Consider the following 11,357-nt stretch of genomic DNA (forward strand, 5'->3'; position numbering starts at 1 on the left):
AGGGGGGGGGGGACCAGTTTTGCTGGTCTGATAGAGCCTGGTGGAACCACTGAGACTATGGCCCCTTGTTGCCCTTCAGGTCTGGAATTGAACCCACACCCGTGGTTTCCAGCCAAACAAAAGACAGACATATGAGTTGAACATTTACCTGAGGTAGATACAGTCCTTGGAGAGAACAATTATGGGAGAAAGAAGGGCTGCTTGTGCACAAGGAGACAGCTCAGGGGGTAGGAGTGCATGGAGGGATGGACATTGGGAAGAGGTAACTATGGGGAGGAAGTGGGAGGGGAGTTATTGCATTGTGATAAACTGTGGTCAATGTCATGAGACAAAGTGTATATGAACTGCTGTATGGAAAATGAATTTTCTCTAAATCTTCACCCAAATCACAATAGGAAAAAAAAAAAAAAAAAATTATACTTGTTGAGCTTCCAGTATGATGGAGGAAAATGACACAGAACCTCTTCACAAAGAAAAGAAAAACCAATTGAGAGAGATACAGAAGATAATCCTGGAGTCCTGAGTTTTGAAAGGAACTACACATAAGTGGATTAGGAACCAACTAGTGGAAAAACCTGAATGAAAACAGTGAGTACAGAGATAGCCGGAGCTGCAGACTGTCAGCTACTCTGACAAAGCAACAGCCTGAATATTTCCAAGTGGTATTGAGACCTGAAAATTGATGTAAGGATCATCCCTGGTCACCGAGAGCTGCAGAGATGACTGGGTGGCTTGTGACTAGGAAGCGAAACAGCAAGGAGGGAGACAAGCTGAGCTGCTGATGTTTCACTGTCCAGAGGGTGTAGCCATTTTGATTGTTTACACGTGGCAGCTATTTTGGATATTTAAAGTTACTGAGGGCACAGCCATTTTGAATCTTTACAAGTGGCAATCATTTTGTATTTTAAAGTGATAGCATTCTCAATCATATTCCAGAGACTTCAGAATAGGCTCTATTTGCCAAGGTGGACAGGGACATACGAGAGGCTGACAACAGGAAAAGATACAGGTGTAAATATGTAAGTGCTGTCAACTAGTGAATAGAGGAGCACCATACCCTACTTGCGTAGATAATGTACTAACAACACAAAGAAAATGAAAATTGTAGGTAAGTCACTCCAACATACAATCACCAATTAAATATAAACACAAAAATGTCACAATGCCTCAGAGACAATAGACCATCACAGTCCACACAAAGAAGCAACATAAAGCAGGAGAAACAAGGGACCAGGATACAGACCCAAAACACATCCCATTGGAACTCCCTGGTGAGGAATTCAAAAGAATTATATTTAGGTATCTTCAATTAATCAATTGAGTGACAGATCAAAGAAAACACAGAGAAAACCCTAGAACAATTTCAAAAGACAATACAAGAACAAAATGACAAAATAAATGAAAAATTAGAAATGATACAAAATCTACACACAGAAATCCAGAAGATTAATACTAAATTTTCAGAAATAGATAAGATATTGAATGGGCAAAGGAGCAGAATTGAATCAGTGGAAGACAGAATTAGGGAGCTTGAAGGCAAATACCTGAACACTTCTTTGGAAAGGGATCAATCAGAAAAAAAGATCAAAACAAAATGAAGAAAGCCTATGGTTCATATGGGATACCATGCAAGGGAATAACTAAAGTGTAATCAGAATTCCAGAACAGGAGGAGCCAAATAAAACCACAGAGAAAATGTCAAAGATTTGTTGGAAGAGAATTTTCCTGGTATGAGGAAAGATGAGACTATTATTCATTCAGGAAGTTCAACAAACCCCAAACAGGATAGACCTCAAAAGAAAGTCACCAAGACATATCATCATCAAACTTACCAAAACCAAAGACAAAGAAAGAATCATGAGAGCAGCATGAGAAAAATGAAAAATTACCTACAAGGGACAACAAATAAGACTAAGCTTGTATTTCTCGACAGAAATCATGCAGGTGAGAAGAAAATGGGACGGTATATATAAAACATTGAAAGAGAAAAATTTCCAAACAAGAATTATGTACTCAGCAAAATTGTCCCTCAAATATGATGGTGAAATCAGGACATTTACAGATAAGCAGAAATTAAGGGAATTTATTAAAACCAGACCAACCTTACAAGGGGTACTAAAGGGAGCCCTTTGGACAGACAAGCAACAACAGTCAGCAACAACTGACCTTTAACACACATGATGATATAACCCAGAAACCAACAGAGGTATGGAAGCATCCAAAGTAAAGAAGCCTACAAGATGGTAAACAGGGAACCAGAGACATCAATTTACAAATGAGGACAACTACAAACCAAAAAGAGGGAAAAAAACTGTGTTGTTACAGCACTTCTACATGGTAGGGACATCAAGAAAACTACAAGATAGAACAGACTGTTCTAAACTTGGGAAGAAAACTATAAATCACAGGGTAACCTCAAAGAAAAGTGAAAAATCTTCACATCAAAAAAGAGAACAAGCATATATATTGAGCAAATACTAAAACAATAGCAATGAAGGAAGTGATAACACTATTCATAAACAAACGAACTCAGCATAGAAAATTATATGGAACAAAGAAATCGACACCATGGAAAACAACATGGATGACCAAACTATGGTATATACACATAATGGAATACTATGCAGAACTAAAGAATAATGGAGAGTCTGAAAAACACTGGATAATATGGATGAACTTGGAGGACATTATGCTGAGTGAAATAAGTCAATCACAGAAGGACAAACATATGAATCATTGTTGTGGAGGATCAAAGAAAGGTTTATATATGGAGGAAATTCTCTTTGTTGGTTACCATGGGTGGGAGGGGAGGGGAGGGAACACCGAAAAAAAAAAATGTATTGACCCATGTCACTTTAGTTTTGGGTACATTATACATAAATTATATTCCAATAAAATACATTAAAAAAACCTTATACTTCGTGTGTTTTACTAGCTTAGATGAAGCAAGTATGTTGCTATTTGTAATATTAATTTTAGAAAATACTGAATTAACTGCTTTTTTTTAAAGAAAATCCGTTGATGTGACAATATATTAATATTAATTAATATACTATATACTTATGCTTATTGCATGTAGCCAATGAGAAATATATATTTTTAAAATACTATTTAGCTATAGCAAAGAATTTTCTAGCCTAGATAAATTTGTGAGTATATTATTCCACCATATTTTAAGAGTATGTGTATTTTTGGGGTCCCAAGAAACAAGAACCAACATGTTTATGAATGATTTGACATTCCTTTTCTCCACGTGCCACTCCATCATCCCCTCCTCACCTGGCCTACACCATTCATTCTCTCCAGTCTATCAGAAGGCAAGTTGCCCTCTTGATCTACTATAGTCTTCTTATGCTTCGCCATATGACTGTGCACAAAGTCATGATTTCCACAGAGCCAGAGTTGGATAGTGTGCTTGGAGCTGAAGTATTTCCACTACTACAGTGGTTCTCAGTTGGGTTGATTTTGAGAGCCCCGAGGACATTTGGCAATGTCTAGGGATATTATTGATTGTTACGACTGTAGGGAGAAGATGATGGCTACTACTTTAAGAGATACAGATCAGGGATGCTGCAAAATATTCTACAAGGCACAGAACAGACCGCAAGACAAAAGCTATATGTCGATATCAACACAGTTGAGAAACTCTGCCCTACCAGAATGCAAAAGGAAGTATGATGAGGAAACATTCAAGCCATTGAAAGGCAGAAGCACTCTTGTGATTTTAAATTTTAATCTCAATTCTCTTCCTCCAGTGACTCTTGGAACCTAAAAAGTGAAGAACTTGTCTGAAATCTGTTACCCTGTAGAAAGAGAGAGTATGAATGGATGAATGAATGGGTGAATACTAGTAAATGAAGGCAATGTTCCCTTTTAAGTATTCTTTCATGAGAACCATTGACAATAGGAGATATCTAGAGAAGACTAGGTAGGGTACAGAGTGGTAAGAGGTGAGAGAAATTTGGTTAGAAATAACATTTCCTTTTTTTCCCCCCTTGGTAAAGCAAATATGATCTCAAAAGGATGTTAGAGAACACCTCAGGAGTATTAGCAAATCGTATATTCATATTAATTCCTTAAAATCTTTAATGTCTCGTGAGCTTTCTGAGAAACAGATCAGCTTTGTAAGTTATCTTCCATTCTTTCTCAAACCTCATAGTTATAAAATTTTTCTCATAGACCCACAAAATATTCAGTTAATGATGTCATTCTGAGATTTAATCATCGTATTTTTTAAAAGGGTAATAGGATGGAGACTTATAACTGTCCATTTTATCCATTATTGCAATTAGTGTAGTCTGTAAATCAAACGAAACCTATTGCCACTGAGTTGATTCAAACTCATAGCGACCCTGTAGGACAGAATAGAACTACCCCATGAGGTTTCCAAAGCTTTAAATCTTTATGGAAGCAGGCTGCCTCATCTTTCTCTTGAGGAGCAGGTGGTGGGTTCGAACCACTGATCTTTTGATTAGCAGATGGATGCTTTAGCCATAGTGCCACCAGAGCTCCTGGCAGTGTAGACTCTAGAGTGGTTTAATGTCTGTTTTTATCAGGGTTGACATGACTTTTTAGAAGTTGAAAAGAAAAGTGCATGCTCTTTTTTAATTTATTTATTTATTTTTTATTTTGAAATAATTGTAGATGTACAGGCAGTTGCAAGAAATAGTACAGTATCCTCAACTCATTCGGTTCATTGTTCCCACATTTTGAAAACTACTGCCTGTTACCCCACTGCAACTGGAGAGCAGATATCGAGAGCTGCCCTACTTTTAATAAGTAGCTCCCAAAGACCCAGCTAGAAGAATACCCTAAAGCATATTAAGACTAACATGTCATGCCTTTTTAAACTTGTTTGTTTTTGTTTATTTATTTTAGATAATTTGAAAAACAAGGTGGAATCATCTTGCATTGAAAAGCATAGAGGCTTCAGGTTTAGAGCATCTCACCCTGAAGTATAACTTATGGAGACACCCTGGAGACACTTGGAAATACCTTTGAAAATATTTTTGAAAAATGTATGAAAGAGGAGACAACTTTGTGATCATGTGGGAAGCACAAGGGGGCCCCAGAATCTAACTGTAAGCCAGATAAACTTGATAAACTCTTTGGTGCTCCTCCCTGGAGGACTTAAAGACTTGATTTCAATCCATCTTAATTTTATCAGAAAGTGCCTTCTAGAAAAAGCCATAATTCAATTTGTGCAAACACCAACAAATAGTTGACTCTGTGGAGAAAAATATAAGCCATATAGAATGTACTGCCCTAAATCAAAATTCAATCTTAGTCTGAAGTTTACGATTATAAATCAGAAATTAAACCTGGGTCAGTAAATCTGAGTAAGTGCACACAAACCTGAGAGTTAGCACATCTGAAACAGAAGCTTGAAAGGCAAACCTGCATAAATCAAATCTCTAAATCAAAGAGGGAAACAATGATTTTTCTTATCCTACAGAGCAAGAGAAATGAACACTCTAAACCCCTTTATGCAGATAAAAGTTCTGGTTTTTATATAGCTTGATATATTTATGTACAGAGGAAGCACAGGCTGAAATTAAGCAAGAGGAATGAAATATTGTAATGGCCACTCCAGAGAAGCAGCCCAGCAAGTAGTTTCACAGTTGAGTCATTAACAAGAATGGTTGAGAAAACACACCATTAGTGTTAACATTGGGCTGCTCTTTGCCAAGAGATGGCAGGGGGCAAAATGTTCTTAGAATCCATAAAAATCACTTGCTGAAGCAGCTGCCCAATAGTTGAAAAGGAAAAGGTCTCTTGCAGCTACAGGATGAAGCCATGATTCCCGACAGATTTTGCCTTCTGCATCATAAGGGCAAGCTAAGTTTTTCCTGTGCTGTGTGTCCTCGATCACCACTTGGCTCAGAGACCCCACAGTCATGAGAGTTTAGTGACTTGGAATGTTAATGTCACTTTTCTAACTTAATTTTCCTCATTTTAAAAAATTTCTTAAATCTAATTTACTGCCCTGTATTTTCACATTTCCCTTATTAAGACAGCCAGACCCTCAGATCATTTTGCTTTATTGATTAAATGTTAAAAGCATGTTCATAGAGAACTCTATTTTGGTTTGGTAAAAGGGCACAGGCTTAAGCCAACAATATCGCTTAACTTATTTGCTTTAATTGGATGGACATTAAAGAAAAGACTGGTATTTTCATGTAATGCACAGTAGGAAGCATGGTCTCTAACAATGCTTTCCATATTGCATTCATTTTCTGATTCTGATCTCTGCACAGAATAATTTCTACCTTAAATAATAATAATAATCTTGTATAACAATACAAGGGGGACACCAGCACCACACAGAGCATATAAATGGGCGTGGGCTGGTTTGGACAGATAACCAAAGGAGACAGTTGGGCATATACTTGTTTTGTGTGCTTGTTAATAATTCTTCTTTGATAAGTGGCTCTTTCTGAGACAAAGTAGCCAACAAGTGCTGCAAGAACCTTCCTCAATTTTCTGCAGTGATACTCATCCTAAACCAGTTGTGGTCAAGTTGATTCCAACTCAAGATGACTCAATGTATGTCAGGGTAGAATTGTCTTGTAACAGATTTTCAATGGCTGTTTTTTGAGAAGTAGATAACCAGGCCTTTCTTCTGAGCTGCCTCTGGTCTGGATGAACTCCAACCACCAACTTTTTAGTTAGCAGTGAAGTGTGCTAATTTTGTGTGTGTGTGTGCACTTCTCAGGGACTTTTACCAAAAAAACAAACCTGCTGCTGTTGAGTCAATTCTGACTCATAGCAATCTTAAAGGATTACTCATAAGGTTTCCAAGACTAGTAGAGTGCTTTAACTACTGTGCCACCAGGACTCTATCAGCGACTCCTACAAACTCTAAATTACCTGAAAGATATGGAACAAATATTATTCAAGAAATATTTAATTAATAACTATATAGGAATTAGAAATATATGTATGTATGTATTTAATTAATGCCTGCTTAGACCAGCTATTGCTTCAGGAACTGAGATACAACAATGAAGAAAGCAGACAGAAAGTTTAACACCATATAAATAGAATTCCGTGATTGAATCACTTTGAGCTTAAAGTTTCTGTAATAGCTCCCAACTCTTGGGACGAAGTGGTTAAGCACTTGGCTGTTAACCAAAAAGTTGGTGGTTCAAACCTACCACCCACTTCATGGGAGAAAGATGTGGCAGTCAGTCAGCTTCTGTAAAGATTTATAGCCTTGGAAACCCTATGGGGAAATTCTACTCTGTCCTACAGGGTCACTATGAGTCAGATCAACTCAACAGCCATGGATTTGGTTTGGATTTCTTGTTTAAGAGTTAAATAACTCTTGCCAGACTCTTTAGGGCACCTTCTTATTCTCAGATTCCAACAAGTTTTTTTTTTTTTTTTAATTGGAATTTTATCTTAAATTATAAGAACATATCACAGCCAGGGTATAGATACTTTGCAATTCAGAAAAAAAAAATAATGTACAGAATTCACACTTGCTAAGATAAAAAAGATGACACTATATACACAAAGGCATGGAAAGAATAAAGATGCAAAATGTTAGGATAGGTCAGTGGTTCTCAAAGTGTGACTTCCTAACCAGCAACATCAGCATTACCTGGGAACTTGTGAGAAATGCAGAATTTGGGGCTCCACCCAGATCTTCTGAACCAGAAAATCTGGGAGTGAGACCCATCAACTTGCTTTTTAATAAATCTTTTAGGTGATTCTGATTCACCTTAGACTGAAAAAACCTAGATTCACCCAAGATTAGAGAAACATTGAAGATTCTAATGCTGTAGTTATAAGTACAATTATTTCACAAAACTTGCTGGGTTTCAGAAATAAGACAGATCTGCATAGGCAAAACACAGTGAGTGAATAATCCAATAACTTGAATATTTTCACTTCAGAACATTGTTCTTTCTGAATCATAAATGCCTGATTCATGGGGTCTTTGGTCATCACTGACCTAGGAATCTAGACATGACTGCTCTGTACTCTTAGGCTGATAAAATCTAGCTTCATCATAGGCTGATTAAGGCTTAGGCTATGAAATCCGGTCCTCCACCCATTTGCTGATGGAATTAGTGTACATTAGAGAGGATCACTGAAAGAATCAATCAACTCATAAGACTGTACAATGACTTCCATGTGCTGAGCACTTGGTCTGGTGCTGTTGAGAAGGAGATGGATGAATTGGACAAGATATCTCTTGAACCAGAGGTCATAGGAAATTTTAGGCTTACATCAGTGAACAAAAGCACTCACCACCTCAGGCAATATGCAGCTGTGGCCAATGACAGTTTGAAGGACAGGACATTGCAGTGGCCTGGGCAATCAGAGTCTGCTTCCACAAGAAGATCACACAGTTGTGCCAAGGACTGGTAGGAATAAATTATGTCGTAGGAAAATCCACAGCATGTATGAGAAACAGGGCATAGCCCTGCTTGCATAGGGCAGTAATAGGAGAAAAGACTGAAATTGTTGTTTGAGCCAGATTGAAATGGACCTTGGGTAATATCCCAAGGACAAGAAAGAACCATTTTAGGATTTTCAGCAGGGGTGTGCTAAGAGGAAGATGGAGGCTTAAGACGTCAAATCAAAATAATTGTCTTTATTTTCCTCTTTTGCCACATTGGGTTAATCTAGTCTTCCTAAAGCAGTCATGAGTCACTCAGGCTGTAAAATGGGTCCATTTGTCAGTAAAGGGGAAAAGGTGACAACAGCTCAGAAAACAGAACAGCAGGCATCTCAGCCAGAACCTGGCCACAGAGCAAGAAAGCACACGTGTGCCGCTTGGGGATGAAAAATGCTTTCCTTAGGTCATCCATCATCATCATCATCCATGGAGACAGCTACTCCATCCAGTGTACATTTCTCCTGAAGGGAGGGATGGGCCCTAGGGAGGCTGAGATGCCCAGACCCTTTGGACAGCCTCTGGGTGATTGATGGCCTTGGGCCCGGAGCCGCGCCAGGATGACTGTGCAGAATGCCTGGAAGGCCTGGAGGGCAAGGAGCTCTTTTCCATGCTCAGCCAACAGCAAAGAAGTGCAGGCAAAGCCTCTGAGTCACTGAAAATTCTTTCTCCCTCAATCCACATGAGCTCCTTGAAGGTGGATTATCTCCCAACCTTGTCACCATCAGTGTCTACCACAAACCCAGCACATGTCTGGGTCTCAGTCAATTTTGGTTGAAGGAAAATATGAGCCTACTAGTGCATTGATAGAATGTTTTTTTTTTCCTTCTCTCTGTGCTTAAATCAGAGCTTTCCAGAATCAGAAGTGTCCTTGGACACCTAGTTCAAACATTTCATGTGGAAATGGAGACATTGAGGACCAGAGAGGGACAGAGGCCTACTTAGTCACTAACAAATTAGTAAAGCCAGGATAATACTGATAATACCCTATCTCCTATATCAAAGTGACTTCTGAAGGGCTTTTTCAAACTGTAAGTCCAATAAGGATTGCCTCTTTCAAATCTGTAAATGTCACCTCACCAGTGCAGCCTTCGATGATCAGCCTATCTACAAAACCTCTCCCCTCTCCCTATGAAGGCCTTTGTTTCCCTTCTTTACCTTTGCCCTACTTCATTTTTCACTATAATGTCTATCACTATCTGATACAGCAGATTCTTTATTTCTAATATCCCTAGAAGATAATCTCCATGAGGGCAGAGATTTTGGCCATTTTAATCACTGTTCTGTCTCTAGCACTTAAAGCATGCCTGGTCCATGTTGTTGTTGTTGTTGTTATGTGCCGTCGAGTCGGACCCGACTCATAGCGACCCCGCCTTGGGTTTCCGAGGCCTGGTCCATAGCAGATAAATATTCAATACACATTAGCTGAATGAATGAATGAATGAATGAATTTTACAAGAAGCAAATCATTGCCTAAGAATTTTAGTTCATTTTGACTTATTTGTGTCCATAATATCATTACCATGACATCAGTTCCTAGAAAGGCAGGAATCTCTGATCTCTGCAGCTTGAACAATCACTCGAGGCCCTGTGTCCAGCCAGACTCTGTGGGATAGAGTAGAACAAGCAAACTATCATATGACACTATAATGTAGAAATACTGCATTATAGATTGTGTAATACTTGGGGCTTTTTACATATTCGTGTCTCCCATTTAGTTAAGGGGATCTTGAGGATGGACCTGTGTTGCATTCCTCTCTGAACCTTTAGTATCTAGTACAGAACCATGCGAACTATTGGGTTATCCAATAAAATGTTCTCCAGTGATGGTAATATTCTATATCAGTCCTGATTAAGATGATAGCCCCTGGCCACATGTAACTCTTTAGTCCTTGACATGTCACTAGTTGTTATTGTTGTTGTTATGTGCCATCAAGTAGGACCCGATTCATAGAGACCCCTCCTTGGGTTGCCGAGGCGGTATCACTACGGAAGTAGATTGCCCAACCTTCCTTCCGAGGAGTAGCTGCTGGGTTTGAACCGCCAGCCTTCTGGTTAGCAGTCAAGTGCCTTAGGCGCTACGTTACCAGAGCTCCTATGTCACTAGAGTGACTGACAAATTAAATTTTTAATTTAGCCAAAATTGAGAATTGCTGATAAATTTAAATCATTGCTTTTTGCCAATTCTAAGCACATATTTGATATTTTCCTTCTAATATAATAAATACACATAAATCAAGCAATGTATATATAGTTCGATATGATATGATGATGCATTTCCCATGACCATACATGATGTTCCTCTGGATTATTGTGCTCATGACTGCTGAGCATTGTTATTATTTTTTACTGAATCACCACTTCTTTAATCACTCAGTTGTGTATTGTTAGAATGCTATGTTGACTTTAATTTTTTTTGCTAATATAAACAAAAGTGTGATAAATATCCCTTTACATAAATCTTTATGCATCCCTCTGACTCTTTAATTGGGCTAAATCCAACAAATGAAACAAAGTATATCAATGTTTTTTAGTAGCCTTCAAACTCAGGAACATAGTTTTGATCCTCTACAACTTTCTTTCATGGAGTTTGAAAAGAATTTGTCATTGAGAATCTTTAATTGTTAAGTCTGCTATGCACCCTTTTGAAGCTATTACAGAGACCTTTTTTTTTTTTTTTTTTTTTTAATCACTGTCCCGTTAGGATTTGTGTGGAAATCCTCTCTCCTTCCCAGGCTGGTGTTAAACCAGTGAAGGTTTTGATAAGTGTACAGACTATGATTCCTAACAAGGAAATCTAAAACTATCGTAACTTAAATGAGATACACCCATATATATGTCTTTGTCAGGCAAATGGATGAAGAGAGGAGGGGACTCTACATCCTCTAGTTGTGGCGTCTAAGGTTGCTCTGGTAGCATAGTGGCTAAGACAATTGCCTGCTAACCAGAC

The sequence above is a fragment of the Orycteropus afer genome, unplaced genomic scaffold (assembly GCF_000298275.1).
Source record: "Orycteropus afer afer isolate SDZICR_OR568_19922 unplaced genomic scaffold, OryAfe1.0 scaffold00187, whole genome shotgun sequence".
NCBI lineage: Eukaryota > Metazoa > Chordata > Mammalia > Tubulidentata > Orycteropodidae > Orycteropus > Orycteropus afer.